The sequence below is a fragment of the Pomacea canaliculata genome, linkage group LG11, assembly GCF_003073045.1.
Source record: "Pomacea canaliculata isolate SZHN2017 linkage group LG11, ASM307304v1, whole genome shotgun sequence".
Classification (NCBI taxonomy): Eukaryota; Metazoa; Mollusca; class Gastropoda; order Architaenioglossa; family Ampullariidae; genus Pomacea; species Pomacea canaliculata.
The window spans coordinates 11,542,771-11,561,969 of NC_037600.1; the positions used below are offsets into that span (position 1 = coordinate 11,542,771).

The 19,199-nt window shown below is 40.3% G+C and overlaps 3 long non-coding RNA genes across 3 annotated transcripts; 1 reads left to right on the forward strand and 2 right to left on the reverse strand.

The window, feature by feature from the left end:
• Positions 1–5,125: 5,125 nt before the first annotated feature.
• On the reverse strand, positions 5,126–6,219 carry LOC112575550. The gene is made up of 2 exons (XR_003101669.1): positions 6,110–6,219; positions 5,126–5,296 (listed from the first exon to the last, which is right to left on the reverse strand). It is a non-coding gene; the product is annotated as an uncharacterized LOC112575550 (long non-coding RNA).
• A 7,888-nt stretch (positions 6,220–14,107) lies between these two features.
• Positions 14,108–15,930, reverse strand: LOC112575544. Its single transcript, XR_003101663.1, has 2 exons — positions 15,160–15,930; positions 14,108–14,278 (listed from the first exon to the last, which is right to left on the reverse strand). It is a non-coding gene; the product is annotated as an uncharacterized LOC112575544 (long non-coding RNA).
• On the forward strand, positions 14,638–18,032 carry LOC112575551. Its single transcript, XR_003101670.1, has 3 exons — positions 14,638–14,672; positions 16,070–16,184; positions 17,541–18,032. It is a non-coding gene; the product is annotated as an uncharacterized LOC112575551 (long non-coding RNA).
• Positions 18,033–19,199: the final 1,167 nt, after the last annotated feature.

The window sequence follows — 19,199 nt, forward strand, 5'->3', positions numbered from 1 at the left end:
TAAAAAAACTACTTTTAATTGACTTCCGGAACACACCCTACATGACTGACAATACACTTACTTGACTTGCGAGACAAGCGGCCAACATAGACATGTAGTTTCCCGGCGACATCGGTTCACTGTCGAGCCATGATGTCTTTGTTGAGGTCTAGTACTTACCTTGTGCTGTCAATAATTCGGACTGAGGTGTGTTCTCTCACGGCCCCTCCACCACTCTACCAGCCGCTCTTTAGACTCATCCGCGTTGTCCGTCCCTGTCTTGTCTGGTTTAGTCGGCGCTTTTCCGTCTCGATGGCGTCGCGTATCCAATTACCCAAGTTCCTATACACGGAGCGGTACTGACATCGTGGCCCTTCAAAATATGAGGAACAAATACATCGACAGTTAGCATTGGCGGGGTCATTGTCGAAATCCCGCTGGCCCCCGTTTAAGCAGGGAAACACGGAAGCACAATCCCAAGTGTACTCATTCTCCCCTAGCGTCGATGGCAAAGCCAGCAGCAGCAGTGCGACAAGTGCTGCACGGCTAGCGCCGTACGACACTAACCTAGGACTGCAGCAAGCTTTTAAAGTGGGGTTAGTAGGACTCATATTGGTCATGGACAGTGGTCTGGACTTTGTGATCCGTGCTGAGGTCAACGGTCAGCCTGTTCCTCACCTTCGACTGTAGGTGTTCTGTAGATCGTACAATACCTTAGACCTTGGAGTAGTTGTAGGAAGGTCTGTTGACATCAACACCACCACGTGGCCCTCTCAACGTGCTAATGCACTTGGTAATTGTTTCGTTTTCTGACAACAGTCGCCCCTTTTACTCTATATTACCCCTAGAGATAATAACGAGTGTCCTCCAGACGATTGAGCGGGATGATGAACGGGGTTAACCGTGTGAGTACTGGCTGTAACAAATATTGCTTCTCGGGGCCGTTGTTCCCTCTGGTGTGCGTTGCGTAGAAAGTTCGTCTCTTATATACGCGATGGACACCCAGTCCACCCTCCTATTCCCACTCATTCATGTTACATTACAATTGTACCCCACCTCCAATCTCGTAGGCCTTCCCTCGGCGCTCAGCTTCCAACCAGTCCTTTCAATTCTTTACTGTCAGCGGTGGATGGTACGTGTAGCCACCCCAGACACCCGGCACCACGCTGATGTCCCGACCACATCACGTGTTTGACGGATGGAATGGAGGGGCCGCCCCCAACCTTCTCTGACAGCAGGTAGGCGTAACAGTCCGGGAGTAGAGCAGTAACGAAGGAAACACGATGATTATTTTGTATTATTCCCATTCTTTATTTTGCTATATTTTCATCAAATCTGTCAGACAAGATCGACTCCCCTTTCTTTACTTCCCTAACACACCTAGCACACCCACACACACACACCTACATGAGGCAAGCTTATAGTCTATACCCAGTCTTTCTACTGAAGGTTCTGCTGTCACAGATGCTGTTGACAATTTGTGGAGTTTATTTCAAGTTTTACACAGCATTCAAGAAGTAATACCCAGCTTTCATGCCTCGTGTATGGGTTCAACCTAAAGTCAACCCCAGTCATCATCTGTATGAGTGTAAGAACAGTTGACAGTCAGCATGTATGTACGAGGACCAGCATGATTGAAATCTCAACTTACACGTTTGTTGACTGTCTGTACTTTGCATGATCACATCCAAGTTCAGTTCCCTAAGGTTTTTTTTATGTTGGTGTATTTTATTCTCAGGTGTGAGAAAATTTGTGTTAGTGTGTGATGCAGAAGCGAGAGTGATATTGGGGACAGGTGAGAATGCAAATGTTCAATTTCCATTTTTTCTTGCACTTTGCTGTGATGCTGCCTGCAATGTGTTTGACATTGTGTCTGACTAATTTTTCCTACACTTTTGACTTCTAAAAATTTGTAAAGAAACTTTGGGAAACCTTGTCCCCCAACGGCATAGTCAGTAATAACTACAACAGCTGGTACAGTGTCAGTAACTTATTCTGGACGACGAAGATCAAAACTTCTTTCAGATTCTTTTTACAGCCTTCTGTTGGTGAGTGTGAACTCGCTCACTGGTATTATGCAATCTAGATATTGAAATTTTCATTTGATAAAATGCAGCAGCCTTTAAAAGTATCAGTATTGTTAAATTATAGATGAAACGGTAGTATATATGCATATGATTGATCGGTGTTACATTTTGGTTTCTTCGCTAACCAAATCATTCCTGTCTTCCACTCACTGATGGCGCTCAAGGCAACTGCCGAGATATCTGATGGCAAAGCCAAATCTGTGAGTTGCAAATAGAATCTTTCAAAGGATGTTTCATGTACTTCTATCGAGAAAATTTATTGCAAGAAAACAAGAGAGAAAAAAGGGTTAAGAAGAATCAAATAGTTGAAGTTTCTGTATTTATGTGAATAGCGAGTTTCTACACAAAGCTGGTTTCACTCTGAAATCGAGAAGCTCTTGTGTTGTATGCCTTATATTACCCTCAAGTATAAATATTTTTTGTAGTCTGGCATTTTTAAGAGTGTTATCATAGGAAGTGTCACAAGTCTGACAATTTACTACGGAGTGTCAGTCAACGGCGGCGTTTGGGGGTGGCAAATGGAGCGACCACCGCAGTACTCGCTCTCGAAGGGGCCCCGCGCTTCAGCCCGGAGGTCATCTTTATGAACTTGTCAACTTTAATAGATTGTGTGTTAAATGGAAAAATGCTGAGAGGGGCTCTTTAAAATCAGATGGCGTTGCGATTCTATCAATAGAATAAGACATTGCTTCCAATTTGGACTACGAAGACCTCATCAATGAATTTTCCACACGGAAGGCAAGAAAACTGTATTTCATAAAAAATCATTAATGTAAAACTTTTGGTTTGAAAACTCTGAAACTGGCGTTCATGTGCAGAAGGCTGCTATGTCCATATACAGCCTAGTCGTCATCTCTTTATTGCATGTCTCGTATTGACTTATTGCTGGCTGTGTTAAACAAGTTGTGACAAAAACATTGACGTCCAGAAAACACTTCTAAGTTCTGATTAAGCAAATTATTGAACCCATGTCTTCACGATCAACCCGAAGATAATAACAAGCAGTTTATTAAGCTATCGACACCATATTATTTCTCTTTAAGAAAAATCCGGTACTGTCACAGACGGGGGGAAATGTTACAAACAATTAAAACACTAAGTTCGTGGTTATTTCGAGAACTAGATCCCGCTTATCTAACTGTATATAAATCAGTGCTTCCAGCATCATATCAATAGGGATTTGACACACGTACTCCATTACCCCGCGCATCCTTCCATTTGTAACTTTCAAAAAAATGAGGTTTGTTACAAGGCCTACTTTTTATTTTAAATCATTTTTAAATGTACAACCCGTATGTATTTTCCCTTTGATTCAATGCGTGTAAAGCTTCTTTCCTTCAAAAAGGCTTTCAGATTGAGAAACAACAAAAACTATTACTGGTTCCTTTTCTGTAGAGAAATCGAATGTGAGCCATCCTCTAACAGTATTGTATTGTAGTGTAGATATCAGGCTTCAAAACAGACTGTTTATGTAAATTGAAATTTTAACATTGATGGTGGATGCTGCTAATGTCCTTCAATTTTACCTGGAGGGTAGGGAAACAGGTAAAGAGACAAAAGATGTTCCCAGACCCTAATTCGCCATCTTCAAACTTGATCCCCATGTAAAGTATGAGCTGAAGCTGGTCGGGTGTCTTTTCAGTGCAACCTCATCAAGAAATGTAGTTTTCGTAACAAGTTAAGTAAACAATTTTTCACTATGTCAACTAATTATCATTTTTTCTCCCAATAATAGCAAAAATTTGACTTGAAATGTTGAGAACAACACAATGGCTGGTATCGACGTCTTGGAAAGAATCAAACAAATGGAGTTATCTAAGCAAATAGCAAAATTAGACGACGACGACGACGACGACGACGATGAGTAGGACGACGACGATGCTGCTGCGGCTGCGGATGATGATGATGATCATGAAGGATAGTTAAACTGAAGAACAAGAAGTGTGGGGAGCTCTGTAGCTTGTCAGTGATATAGTTTCACAATTCTAGTGCAAAATTAGTTTGATCATTATTAATAATGATAGAATTTATCTTAAAGAAACAAATATTCAACTATCGGATAACAACGGTAGCTATAGATGTATAATGAATACTGTTAGTTACAAATAAAATAAAACCTGCCTTACTTTAGTTTTAGTCTATACTGTTTGATCTCTTCATGCAGCCAAAGAAGTGAAAGCAGCTTGACAAAAAATATTTTCTGAAGCCATCCTCTGTTTTCATCTCACAGCCTGCTACTTTCAAGATGAAATCGTTTTCTCTGTGTGTAAATGAATTATACCATCCCGACCCTCGTAGTGATAATTCTCAAGGTTTGGCAACACAATGGAAGCAGTACAATGCCATCTGGAAGTCTTTAGTGCAACTAATTATGTCAGTTTGAAGTAGAATGTCTTGCAAATGAACTGTTAAACTATAAGTAATGTGTAGTGTGTGGCTGTAAGGTGTCACCAACATGTGTAAATCGGATGTAGGTCTTTATACTTATCACGTACATGTCGTTGTATGGTTAATGTGGTGATGAGGAGGTTGTCAATAGGTGATAGTAATGTAAAAACGGTCAAAGAAGTTCTTTTTCAAAAAACCTTTTCATATACTTCATGTAGTTCTTTCTTGTAAATGTATTGCAAGGAAAAGAGAAGAAAAAATAATTAATTATCAAACTACTTGTAGTGAATAGTGAGTTTGTGTATTACTCAAAAGAGACAACATGTGAGATCGTGTTTAGTAACTTCTCCTAGTACTCTGAGATAGATGACTGTCATACATTGTACCTCACTAACATCATTCTCCAAGACTACACCTCATCTTTCATCAACGGAAACTTTTGTGGACCTGAGTAGGTTCAGTAAAGGGACTGGATGGTTAAGTACAGTACAGACAGAAGAGGAATGTGTAAAATGAGCATCACCAGACGACAGGTCAAGTCAGTAAACGTCACGACATACCGTGAAAAGTCACGTGACAAAGCAGACAGTTACAAACCAACAGTAACACACCCTCCAACATTCAACATGTCAAACTCACTCAAGGATAAAATCAGTCCAACACAATATTAGTCAAGATGGATAACTCTTATATTGACATTTTCAGTTCAACATGTCTTCATCACAGACACCGTTGCCTGTATTATTCACTGTCGACAGTTGATGTCAACAAAGCCGTTGCCGCCTGCTTGGTGTCGTTGGTAAAAACATGAGAACTCCTCCAGGATATTCGTATTTTACTGGCTGTAGACAAACACATGAGTAAGTAACTCTATGTATCGGTTATTTCAGTAAATTGGAAATTGTTTCTGACATTTAGTTCTTCTGTGATCATTTTACAGTAATCTTACAACTCTTACTTAAAATCTTCATGTCCTTGTAGGGTATTTCAAGATAAGCCGTTTATAAATAAATTTTTAAAACCTGTTCAAATTTTGTTGTAATTATAATAAATATTCTCAAAGGGCTTTGTAATCAAAACTATTTTATATACATATACAATCTTTAACGACTTGAAAACATATTTTGATGAATTTTTCAAACAAAAAAATTCAGCAACAAATAACACTCACAGAACATCTATTGAGACTGAACAAGGAGAATATCCGTAAAAAATAGTCGTGAATGCCGTGCGGATGTAATGGTAATGTAAACTAGAGACCGGTTCACCTACTTTCTATATTAAGTAATTTTAAACGAGATCACTAGAAGAGTATCGATAATTATAATATTAGCGATTATTGCACCTCCTAAAATTTGTTTGCAAAAATCTCTCAATTTAATAACAATTTCTGTAATGCACTAAACGAATACTCCTACATTTGGTTGCGTCTCCCGGAGCCTCGAGGCGGATGAGTACGATATATTTGCTCATTTTGTTTACATATTCACGAAACTAACAAAACTTCTTTTAATTGACTTCCGGAACACAACCTACATGACTGACAATACACCTTACTTGACTTGCGAGACAAGCGGCCAACATAGACATGCACTCGCCCGGCGACATCGGTTTATTTTCGAGCCATCATGTCTTTGTTGAGGTCTAATACTTACCTTGTGCTGTCATCAATTCGGACTGAGGTGTGTTCTCTCACGACCCCCTCCACCACTCTACCAGCCGCTCTCTCTCCGCGTTGTCCGTCCCTGTCTTGTCTGGTTTAGTCGGCGCTGTTCCGTCTCGATGGCATCGCGTATCAAATTACCCAAGCTCCTATACGGGGAGCGGTACTGACATTTTGGCCCGTGGAAGTCTGGCAAACAATCACATCGAGCGATCAAAAGGGTAGGGATGAATTCACTTTCTTCGTCAGCTTCCGTGCCCCCGTTGTAGCAGCTATTCGCGGAGACCGTCCCCAGCATAGACGGCAACGCCAGCAGCAGCAGTGCGACAAGTGCTGCACGCCTACCGCCGCTCGACACTGACCTAGCACTGCAGCTCGCTTTTAAAGTGGGGTTAGTAGGACTCATATTGGTCATGGACAGTGGTCAGGACTTTGTGATCCGTGCTGAGGTCAACGGTCAGCCTGTTCCTCACCTTCGACTGTAGATGTTCTGTAGATCGTACAAAACCTTAGACCTTGGAGTAGTTGTAGGAAGGTCTGTTGACATCAACACCACCACGTGGCCTCTGAACGTGCTAATGAACTTGATAATTGCTTCGTCCTCTGACCAAAGTTAACCCTCCTTTCCTCTGTATTACCACTAGAGATAATAACGAGTGTCCTCCAGACGATTGAGTCGGACGATAGACAGAGCTAAGTGTGTGAGTTGTGCGTTGTGTACAAAGTTTGTCTCTTATATACGGGAACAGAGAGGACACCCAGTCCACCATCAAATTCCCACCCATTCATTTTACATTACAGCTCCATCACACCTCCAATCTCGTAGGCCTGCCCTCGGATCTGTTTCCAACCAATCCTATCAATTCTTCATGGCCAGCGGTGGATGGTACGTGTAGCCACCCCAGACACCCGGCACCACGCTGATGTTCCGACCACCTCACGTGTTTGACGGATGGAATGGAGGGGCCGCCCCCAACCTTCTCTGACAGCAGGTAGGCCAATAGCAGTCCACGAATAGCTGAATTAACGAAGGACACACGATGATTAGTTTGTATTTTCCCTTTTCTTTATTGTGGTTTTTTTTTCATCAGAAGCTGTCAGACAGGATCTACACCCCTTTCTATACCTTACCACCCCCAACACACCCACCCACACATAGATGAAGCAACCTTATAGTTTATACGCAGTCTTTCTCCTAAAAGTCCTGCTGTCACAGATGATCTTGAAAAATTGTAAAATTTATTTCGAGTTTTTACACAGCATTCAAGAAGTAATACCCAGTTTATGCCTCGTGTATGGGGTTCAACCTCAGGTTAAGCCCAGTCTACATCATGTATGAGTATATAGGACCAGTTGACAGTCAGCATGTATGTACGAGAACCAGTATGACTGAAATCTCAACTTACATTGTGTTGACAGTCTGTACACTGCATGATCACATCCAAGCTCGATTCTTTGAAGTTTGTGTTGGTTTTATGTTGTTGTATTTTATGCTCAGGTGTGTGAAAATTTGTGTTAGTGTGTGATGCAGAAGCGAGAATGTTGTCGGTGGACAGGTGAGAATGCGGCTGCGGTGTGTATAGGGCTCGCGAAATCATTAAATTTGTGTGTGTTCCTGCCAATAATGATGGCAGTGCTAGGCAGGCTTGAAGTGCACTTTTTCAAGAGTGCTAAGAGACTCCCAAACTGTGGCTGACCAACCATGGCTGACTAATTTCAAAGTTGATCATTTTGTATGGCACGACAAGATGTTTTACATATTCCAATGTTCCTTGACAGTAAAAAGTTCCCTACACCTTATTCACGGCCTTTTTAGCAAAGAAAAGTTGTAACCTTGACCCTTAGGGTTGAGACTGGTAATGCCAGCTAAGTGTCCTCTTGTTCATAAGATTTTAAAACAATAGCGCTTTCTCCTGTAACTAAAAATAGAATGTGACGTCACGCAGCAGAGCATCATGGGATTGCTTTGCAGTCAAACGCCTTATGTCAATTGAACATTTATTGTTCATTGTACTCTACGCTACGGCGACTGACAAAAAGTGAATTTTTGCTATTAATCTCTGAAACAATGCTGAAAACAGGAGGAACCAAGCACTGCTGTTGGTGTTTATGTAAATCTGACTCCAGATATCCAGAGCGATTACCGGAGGGGACATTTTTTATTCCATTTCCAAAACCTGGTAAGACCAGTGACAAAATGACCCATGCAGTGGGAAAGACAACAGGGCAAGTTCAAGACTGACAAAGCAAAGCGCCGGCAGTTTTTATGTGGGCGATCTGATTTCCAAAATGGGGAGAAAATAACCAGGAACACATATATCTGCTCTCTGCATTTTCGTGGTGAAAAAGACCCAACATCTGAGAAGACGAACCAATATTAGCGACACTTACAGAGGAGGAGACACAAAAGCGACAGGGAGGTAACAGGAAGGCTCCAGCGCCACATGGCGACCAAACTGCACATTATCAACGTGAACGTGGGAGAAAAAAGCTTCGCAAAGAAAACTCATCATTTCCAGAACCCACAGAACAAAGTGACAACATAACATTTGAAGACGAAGGTGAAGCCGTGGCTGAGAGTGCATTGCTGAATGTAAGTCGGCTAGCCCAAACCACAAAGCTACACAAACATCTTATGATCATTACATGCTTGGAGCTAAAATCGAAACTATGATCATGAGAAACGCTGCTGCAGTAAAAAAAAAAAAATGATCGAAGTGAAACTGAAGTTACCAACAGGATGGACCCAACATTTGTTTTTAAAGACAGCAAGAATACAAAGTTTTTAGTTGGACTATTTCTCTAGCAGTTTGGCGTTTTGTACACATTTCTTGGTCCAGCAAAATACAACCTTCAATACTGGGACTCCAAGTGAAATACCAGAGAAACCAACGGGACAAATGATAAGAACACTGGTCCATCTAGGCGTTTTACCCCAAAAGAGGAACTTTTATTACACTTCTGAGACTGCGAAGGGGACTTTCACTGAAAATGATGGCCTACATGTTTGACACATCTGAATCGTTTGTAAGCAAAATTTGTATCACATGGATTCAGTTTATGCTCCTACACTTCAAGTCTATGAATGTCCCTATGTTCCCAACAAAAGATATAGTTAAAACATCTTTGCCAAGAGTGTTGAAACAGTTTAAAAATGTCAAATGCTCTGTAGACTGCACAGAGTTCTGTTGCAAGACACCGAGGGATTATGGGCAGCAAGGCAATGTGCATTCCTCTTACAAGAACCATACCACAATGAAAGGACCGATTGCAGTGACCCCTAAAGGTTCTGCATGTTTTGTTGATATATTTGAGAAATGTGGCATTCTACAACACATTGAACAAGATGTTTTGCTTGTGGACAAAGGGTTTAAAGTGTGGGATTTGCTTTTGTCAAGACAGGCTACTATAAAAATCCCTGCATTTCTAGGTAAGCGAGCTAGCCTGTCTGCAGAACAGATGGATACAAGGAGGGTAGCCAAGGCACGAATTCATGTAGACCGCTTTAATGAAAGACTGTAAAAGTTCATGCTTCTCAGTAGATATCCCCCTAAGCCTCAGTTGTGTTGCCTCCCAAATAGTTTTTCTTGGATGCAGTTTGTTAAATTTTCAGAGTAGCTTATGCATTTAAAAGCAAGTCAAATGCTAATGTGCGCAATAGACAGGTCAAAGATAGAAATGTGGGAGTAATTTTTACCAAAACAGACTAAAAAGAATTTTTGGTGCAAAAATAATGGTCAACCTATCAATTCATTCAGGGGCATATGACAGAAAAGTATTGTAAATAAATCTGTATAGTAATTAATATTATAGGTTACAAGTACTGACTGTACTGTTCTGCTTCATAGTAAACAAAGAGAAAAATAAAAAATCAAAACCGCATTTTTACACGTTCACGTTTTGTTTTGTTTAACAATAAACTGCACAGCAACGCATTCGCTGCAAACGCTGGTGTAGTACATGTGGGGAATATATTTGTCCGCTTTGCATTCCCAGAAACCCTTGCGCGGCTAGATCGTGACGTCATCTGTGGAAAGCGCCATTCTAGTACAAAATTAGTTTGATCATTATTAATATTGATAGAATATATCTTAAAGAAACAAATATTCAACTATCGGATAACAAAGGTAGCTATAGCTGCCTAATTAATACTGTTAGTTAAAAATAAAAAAAACCTGCCTTACTTTAGTGTTAGTCTATACTTTGTCTAATCTCTTCATTCAGTCAAAGAAGTGAAAGCAGCTTGACAAAAAATATTTTCTGAAGCCATCCTCTGTTCTCATCTCACAGCCTGCTACTTTCAAGATGAAATCCTTTTCTCTGTGTGTGAACTAATTATACCATCCTAACACTCGCAGGCTGTTGACAGTCTGTACTCTCCATGATCAGATCCAAGCTCAATTCCTTAAAGTTTGTGTTGGCTTTATGTTGGTGTATTTTATGCTCAGGTGTGAGAACATTTGCGTTAGTGTGTGATGCAGAAGCGAGAATGATATCGGTGGACAGGTGAGAATGCGAATATTGCTGTGATGCTGCCTGGGACGTGTTAGAAAGTCCGACTAATGTTTCCTACAGATTTGACTTCTAATAAATTGAAAAGAAACTTTGGGAAACCTTGTCCTATAATGGCATAGTAAGTAAAAACTACAACAGTTGGTACAGTGTCAGTAACTTATTCTGAACGACGAAGATCAAAACTTCTTTCAGATTCTTTTTACAGCCTTCTGTTGATGCGTGTGACTCGCTTACTGGTATTATACAAGTCTAGATATTTAATTTTTTATTTGAGAAACAGCAGCCTACAAAAGTATCGTTATTGTTAAATTACAGATGAAACGGTACCGTTTATATATAGAGAGATATATGTGCATACGATTGACAGGAGTAACATTTTGACAATAATTTAAAAATCAGACCATTCCAGTCTTCATCTCACTGATGGCGCTCAAAGCAACTACCGAGATATGTGATGGCAAAGCCGAGCCTGTGAATACCAAATAGAGTCTTTCAAAAGATGATTCATGTACTTTTTTCGACAAAATTTATTGCAAGAAAGAAGTGTAGAAAAAAGGGGTTAAGAAGAATCAAATAGTTGAAGTTTCTTTATTTATGTCAATAGCGATTTCCTACACAAAGCTAGTTTCAGGGTTTCATTAGGACAAGAATTTCTGTTCACTTATGTTGTCTTCTCTAGCTATGTGATCTCATGACACAACACCATGTCGAGGATTGTTTTTTTGTTTTTTTTTTATCATTGTCGTCACGATCCACAACAGATCATCTCTTCCGTCCTCACCACTGACCGGCCAGTCATCGGGTTTGTCAGACAGGACATGGTAAGGGTTGTGTCAGGATGTCTGCTGCCGATGTCCTGACACTGTGTGAGTGGGAGAGAGAGTGAAACAAAGAGATTGTGTGTTTCTAAGTTATTATTTCACTCCATCCCTTATCAGTTTATTCCATATTCATGGCCTGTTAGTATAAACATGGAGAGCCTGACCACGTGATAGCATTCCGCGCTATACGAGCATCACGAGTTTTATTTTTATCTTTGATGATACCTGGTGTCTTCATAGCGATAGTTCAATATACAGCTACGATATTAAATATAATCTTTTAATATTACTTAGGATATCTTCGATTTCTTTCCAGATGCCTATTGACTGCATTTTTAGAAAAAAAAAACTTTTATAGCAACACACAGCATTTTTAATGTTTGTTGTTTGTGTGCTTGAACACAACATGTTGTTGATAGAACGTTGGAGCTAGGACTGGTATAGCATCTTACCCGGCGGTGCTACTCATAGGATGTTTGTTTACAGCCCTGATGATAGAGCCGCTTCACTTTATTCCCTATTCGTGGTCTGGTAGTAAATGTTTATTGCAGGGGAGGGAAACGCTTGGCCTGCGGTGTGTATAGACTCGTGAAATCATTAAATTTGTGTGTGGTCCTGCCAAGGCAACAGCAGGCGGAATTTAAAATTCAAGAAATCTTAGAGCTTTGCATGACATCTTAAATTTATACGAAGCGAATCATAATAATACAGTAAATAATGATGGCAGTGCTAGGCAGGCTGGGAGTGAACTCTTGCAAGAGTGGTAAGACACTTTCCCAAACTGCGGCTGACCAAACATGGTTGACTGATTGTAAAGCTGATTAGTTTGTATGGCACGACAAGATGTTTTAAATATTCAAATGACCATCGACAGTAAAAAGCTCCCTACACCTTTTTCACGGCATTGTTAGCAAAGAAAAGCTGTAATCTTGATCCTTAAATTTGAGACCGATAATGACAGCTATGTGTTACGACCGTAGCGGTAACTTGGCTCGTTTAAAGATCTGAAAATCTGCGGTGTCACACTTTCCTGTACAAAGTCACTTCAGTCATCCGTTGAACAGAAGATAGAACACGTATACAGCGTCTCACACTGTAATATTTCTCAGTATTATTTCAATGTTCAACAACTCAACGTTATAACCACATAATCAGCGGACTGACACACAGGCTACTTATCCTCTTATTTTCAACTCACACAGAGTACTACTTCCAACTCACACAGAGTACTACTAACAACTCAGAAAATCGAATACCGACACTAGGTCTACCCAGCCCTTTTTATAGATCCCTTCAAAAATGCTAAAAATGCATAAATAAAAAAAAAAATATTAAAAAAATTAAGACGCAGTACGCCCTGGCCTTGACATCGCCACTTCCGCCAAGGCCTCGTCAAACTAAAAATACTCAATTTCGTAACACTATGTGTCCTCTTCTTCATAAGATTTTAAAACAATTGAGCATAAGAAGTTAAGCAAATAGAAATATGTGCAACAAGATCCGCATCACATGTTTTTCTGATGTAGTTTTCTTATATTGAAATCTGAAACTCCTTCCGACATCAGGATGAGGTGTGAAAGGTGAGACGGAAGTGTGGCACTGATTGTTGACAGTCCCTGCGATAAAATAAAATCTTCCTATACGCTCTTTGTAAATTATTAAACATTAGATGAGAGTTCTTGAATTATCTAAACTCAGTCTGAGTAATTCTCCATAAAGCCCTATGTATCAAACAGCAGTCACCGCTGATGGCATCACATTAAAAAAAAGTGGAACCAATGTCCAGTATCTCCGATAAAAGTTGATTTTCTGATGCAATCCTTAGTTTTCACAGCCTCCTACTTTCAAGATGAAACATTTTTCTCTGTGTGTAAACTAATTATACCATCCTAACCCTCGTAGCCACAATTCTCAAGTATTGGCAACAGCAGTACAATGCCATCTGGAAGTCTTTAGTGCAACTAATTATGTTAGTTTGATGTAGAATGTCTTGCAAATGAACTGTAAAACAATAAGTAATGTGTAGTGTGTGGCTGTAATATGTCACCAACATGTGTATATGGGATGTAGGTCTTTATACTTATCACGTACATGTCGTTGTATGGTTAATGAGGTAATGTGGAGGTTGTCAATAGGTGATAGAAATCTAAGAACGGTCAAAGAAGTTCTTTTTCTAAAAACTTTTTCATATTTTTCAGGTAGTTCTTTGTCGTAAATGTATTGCAAAGAAAAGAGAAGAAAAAATAATTATCAAACTATTTCTCGTGAGTAGTGAGTTTGTGTATTACTCACAAGAGACAACATGTGTGATTGTGTTTAGTATCTTCTCCTAGTACTCTGAGATAGATGACTGTCATACATTGTTCCTAACTAACATCATTCTTCAAGACTATACTTCATCTTTCATCGACGGAAACTTTTGTGGACCTGAGTAGGTTCAGTAAAGGGACTGGATGGTTAAGTACAGGATAGACAGAAGAGGAAAGTGTGAAATGAGCATCACCAGAGGACAGGTGAAGTCAGTCAACGCCACGACATACCCTGAAAAGTCACGTGACAAAGCGGACAGTTAGTTCCAAACCAACAGTACACACCCTCCAACATTCAACATGTCAAACTCACTCAAGGATAAAATCAATCCAACACAATATTAGTCAAGATGGATAACTCTTATATTGACATTTTCAGTTCAACATGTCTTCATCACAGACACCGTTGCCTGTATTATTCACTGTCGACAGTTGATGTCAACAAAGCCGTTGCCGCCTGCTTGGTGTCGTTGGTAAAAACATGAGAACTCATCCAGGATATTGGTATTTTGCTGGCTGTAGACAAACACATGAGTAAGTAACTCTATGCATCGGTTATTTCAGTAAATTGGAAATTGTTTCTGACATTTATCTTCTGTCATCATTTTACAGTAATCTTACAACTCATACTTAAAACCTTCATGTCCTTGTAGGGTATTTCAAGAGAAGCAATTTATGAATAAACGTTGCAAAACTATTCAAGTTGTTTAATTACATGATAAATATTCGCAAAGTGCGTTGCAATCAAAATGCTTTTATATACAATATTTAACGACTGAAGTACATCTTTTGATGATTGTTCACCAACAAACAAACAAAAAAAATCACACCCACAGAACATAGATTCAGACTGGACAACCAGAATATCCACACAAAAAAACTGTGGAGTGAATGCCGGGCGGATGCAATGGTAATGTAAACTAGAGGGCGGTTCACGTGACTTCAATAAGTATTAAGGAATTATAAACTAGATGACTAGAAGACTGTCGATAATTATAATGTTAGCGATTATCGCACGTCCTAAAATTTGTTGCAAAAATATCTCGATTTAATAACAATTTGTCTAAAACACTAAACTGAGTGTTGTTACTGGGGTGTACGCTGGGTGCTGGGAGTCATGGTTACCTGTGCGAGCCAATGAGTGTAAGTGTTGCATACACCTACATGTCGGTGCATCTCCCGGAGTCTCGAGGCGGATGAGTACGATATCTTTGTCCATTTCGTTTACCTATACCCGAAGGTTTACGAAACTAACAAAAGTCCTCTTAATTGACTTACATGACTGCCAATACACCTTACTTGAGTTGCGAGACAAGCGGCCAGCATAGACATGCATTCGCCTGGCGACATCGGTTCACTTTCGAGCCATGATGTCTTTGTTGAGGTCTAGTACTTACCTTGTGCTGTCAATAATTCGGACTGAGGTGTGTTCTCTCACGACACCTCTACCCTTCTACAGGCCGCTCTTCAGACTCATCATCCGCGTTGTCCGTCCCGGTCTTGGTTGGTTTATATGCTGTCGTGCCCAATAAAGTAAGTAAGTTACGCTTAGCATCAGGCGTTACCGGATGTCCGAAACGTTGATCACATTGTGTCCCGACGAAGGGTGGCACACATATACATCGTTTTATATTTGGGACGATTACCCCAGGCATGACTTCACTATCCATATCATATACCGTACCTCCGTTGTAGCAGCGAAACTCGTCATCAGTCCCCAGCATCGACGGCAACGCCAGCAGCAGCAGCAGTGCGACAAGTGCTGCACGACTAGCGCCGCACGACACTGACTTAGGACTGCAGCTCGCTTTTAAAGTGGGGTTAGTAGGACTCATATTGGTCATGGACAGTGGTCAGGACTTTGTGATCCGTGCTGAGGTCAACGGTCAGCCTGTTCCTCACCTTCGACTGTAGGTGTTCTGTAGATCGTACAATACCTTAGACCTTGGACTAGTTGTAGGAAGGTCTGTTGACATCAACACCACCACGTGTCCCTCTCAACGTGCTAATGCACTTGGTAATTGTTTCGTCCTCTGACCAAGTTAACGCTCCTTTCCTCTGTATTACCGCTAGAGATAATAACGAGTGTCCTCCAGACGATTAAGTCGGACGATAGACAGAGCTAAGCGTGTGAGTTGTGCGTTGTGTACAAAGTTCGTCTCTTATATACTCGAGCAGAGTGGACACCCAGTCACCCTCAAATTGCCACCCATTTATGTCACATTACAGCTCCATCACACCTCCCATCTCGTAGGTCTGCCCTCGTATCTCGGTTTCCAACCAATCCTATCAATTCTTCATGGCCAGCGGTGGATGGTACGTGTAGCCACCCCAGACACCCGGTACCACGCTGATGTCCCGACCACCTCACGTGTTTGACGGATGGAATGGAGGGGCCGCCCCCAACCTTCTCTGACAGCAGGTAGGCGTAACAGTCCGGAGTAGCTGCAGCAACAAGGACACACGATGATTAGACTGTATTTTTACCATCCTTTATTTTGCTATAGCTTCACCAGAAGCTGCCAGACAAGATCTACTCCCCTTTCTATACCACCTCACCCACCCCCAACACACCAACACACACACCCCTAGATGAGACAAGCTTATAGGTTATACGCAGTCTTTGTCTTGAAGGTTTTGCTGTCACACATGCTGTTGACAATTTCTGGAGTTTATTTCAAGTTTTACACAGCATGCAAGCAGTCATACCCAGAGTTCATGCCTCGTGTATGGGGTTCAACCTAAAGTCAAGCCCAGTCATCATCATCAGTATGAGTGTAAGAACAGTTGACAGTCAGCATGTATGTTCGAGGACCAGCATGACTGCAATCTCAACTTACAGGCTGTTGACAGTCTGTACTTTGCATGATGACATCAAAACTCAATTCCTTAAAGTTTGTGTTGGCTTGATGGTGGTGTATTTTATGCTCAGGTGTGAGAGAATTTGCGTTAGTGTGTGACGCAGAAGCGAGAATGATATCAGTGGACAGGTGAGAATGCGAATGTTCAATTTTCACTTTTCTTGCACTTTGCTGTGATGCTGCCTGGACGTGTTACAAAGTCTGACTAGTTTTACCTACAGCTTTGACTTCTAATAAATTGAAACCTTGTCCTATAATGGCATAGTAAGTAAAAAACTACAACAGTTGGTACAGTGTCAGTAACTTATTCTGGACGACGAAGTTCAAAACTTATTAACGATTCTTTTGACAGTTTTCTGTAGGTGCGTGTGAGCTTGCTCACTGGTATTATGCAATTCTAGACATTTAATTTTTTATTTAAGAAATTACAGCAGCCTACAAAAGTATTGTTATTGTTAAATTACCGATGAAACGGTACCGTTTATATATAGAGAGATATATGTGCATACGATTGACAGGAGTAACGTTTTGACAATAATTTAAAAATCAGACCATTCCAGTCTTCATCTCACTGATGGCGCTCAAGGCAACTACGGAGATATCTGATGGCAAAGCCAAGCCTGTGAATATCAAATAGAGTCTTTCAAAATATGATTCATGTACTTCCTTCGAAAAATTTATTGCAAGAAAGTAGTGTAGAAAAAAGGGGTTAAGAAGAATTAAATACTTGAAGTTTCTTTATTTATGTCAATAACGATTTCCTACACAAAGCTGGTTTCACTCTAGTATATCTTATTGGACAAGACTTTCTGTTCACTTATGTTGTCTTCTCTAGCTATGTGATCTCATGGCACAACACCGTGTCGAGGATTGTCTTTTTTTTTTTTTTGTATCATCGTCACCCCGATCCACAACAGATCATCTCTTCCGTCCTCACCACTGACCGGCCAGTCATCGGGCTTGTCAGACAGGACATGGTAAGGGTTGTGTCAGGATGTCTGGTGCCGATGTCTGACACTGAGTGAGTGGGAGAGAGAGAGTGAAACAAAGAGATTGTGTGTTTGTGTTATTATTTCACTCCATCCCTTATCAGTTTATTCCATATTCATGGTCTGTTAGTATAAACATGGAGATCCTGACCACGTGTTTGCATTCCGCGCTAACGAGCATCACGAGTTTTATTTTTATCTTTGATGATACCAGGTGTCTTTATAGCAATAGTTCAATATACAGCCACGATATTAAATATAATGTTTTAATATTACTTAGGATATATTCGATTTCTTTCCAGAAACCGCTTGATTGCATTTTTCGAAATAAAACATTTTATAGCAACACACAGCATTTTTAATGTTTGGTGTTTGTGTGCTTGAACACAACATATTGTTGATAGAACGGTGGAGCTAGGACTGGTATAACCTCTTACCCGGCGGTGCTACTGCAAGGATGTTTGTTTGTTTACAGCCCTGATGATAGAGCCGCTTCACTTTATTCCCTATTTGTGGTCTGGTATTAAATTTTTATTGCAGGGGAGGGAAACGCTTGGGCTGCGGTGTGTGTAGGTTTCGCGAAATCATTAAATTTGTGTGTGGTCCTGCCAAGACAACAGCAGGCGGAATTTAAAATTCAAGAAATCTTAGAGCTTTTTCGTAGCAGCTTTAATGTATATGAAGTGAATCATAATAATACAGTAAATAATGATGGCAGTACTAGGCAGGCTGGGAGTGAACTCTTGAAAGAGTGCTAAGACACTTTCCTGAACTACTGCTGACCAAACATGGCTGACTGATTTCAGAGTTGATAAGTTTGTATGGTATGACAAGATGTTTTAAATATTCAAATTACCCTTGACAGTAAAATGTTCCCTACACTTAATCCTTAGGGTTGAGACTGATAATGCCAGCTCTGTGTCCTCTTGTTCATAAGATTTTAAAACAATTGAGCAGGATCTTCGATGAAGGTTGATTTTCTGAAACAATCCATACTTTTCACAGCTTGCTACTTTCAAGATGAAATCCATTTCTCTGTGTGTAAACTAATTATACCATCCTAACCCTCGTCGCCACAATTCTCAAGTATTGACAACAGCAGTACATTGTCATCTGGATGTCTTTAGTGAAACTAATTATGATAGTTTGATGTAGAATGTCGTACAAATGAACTGTTAAACTATAAGCAATGTGGAGTGTGTGGCTGTAAGGTGTCACCAACATGTGTATATGTGATGTAGGTCTTTATACTTATCACGTACATCTCGTCATATGGTTAATGAGGTAATGTGGAGGTTGTCAATAGGTGATAGTAATCTATGAACGGTCAAGATAAGTTCTTTTTCAAAAATATTGTTCTTATATTTTATGTAGTTCTTTCTTGTAAATGTATTGCAAGGAAAGGAGAAGAAACAATAATTAATTATCAAACTATTTCTCGTGAATAGTGAGTTTGTGGATTACTCAACAGAGACAACATGTGTGATTGTGTTTAGTAACTTCTGAGAAAGATGACTGTCATACATTGTTCCTCACTAACATCATTCTCGAAGACTACACATCATCTTTCATCGTCGGAAACTTTTG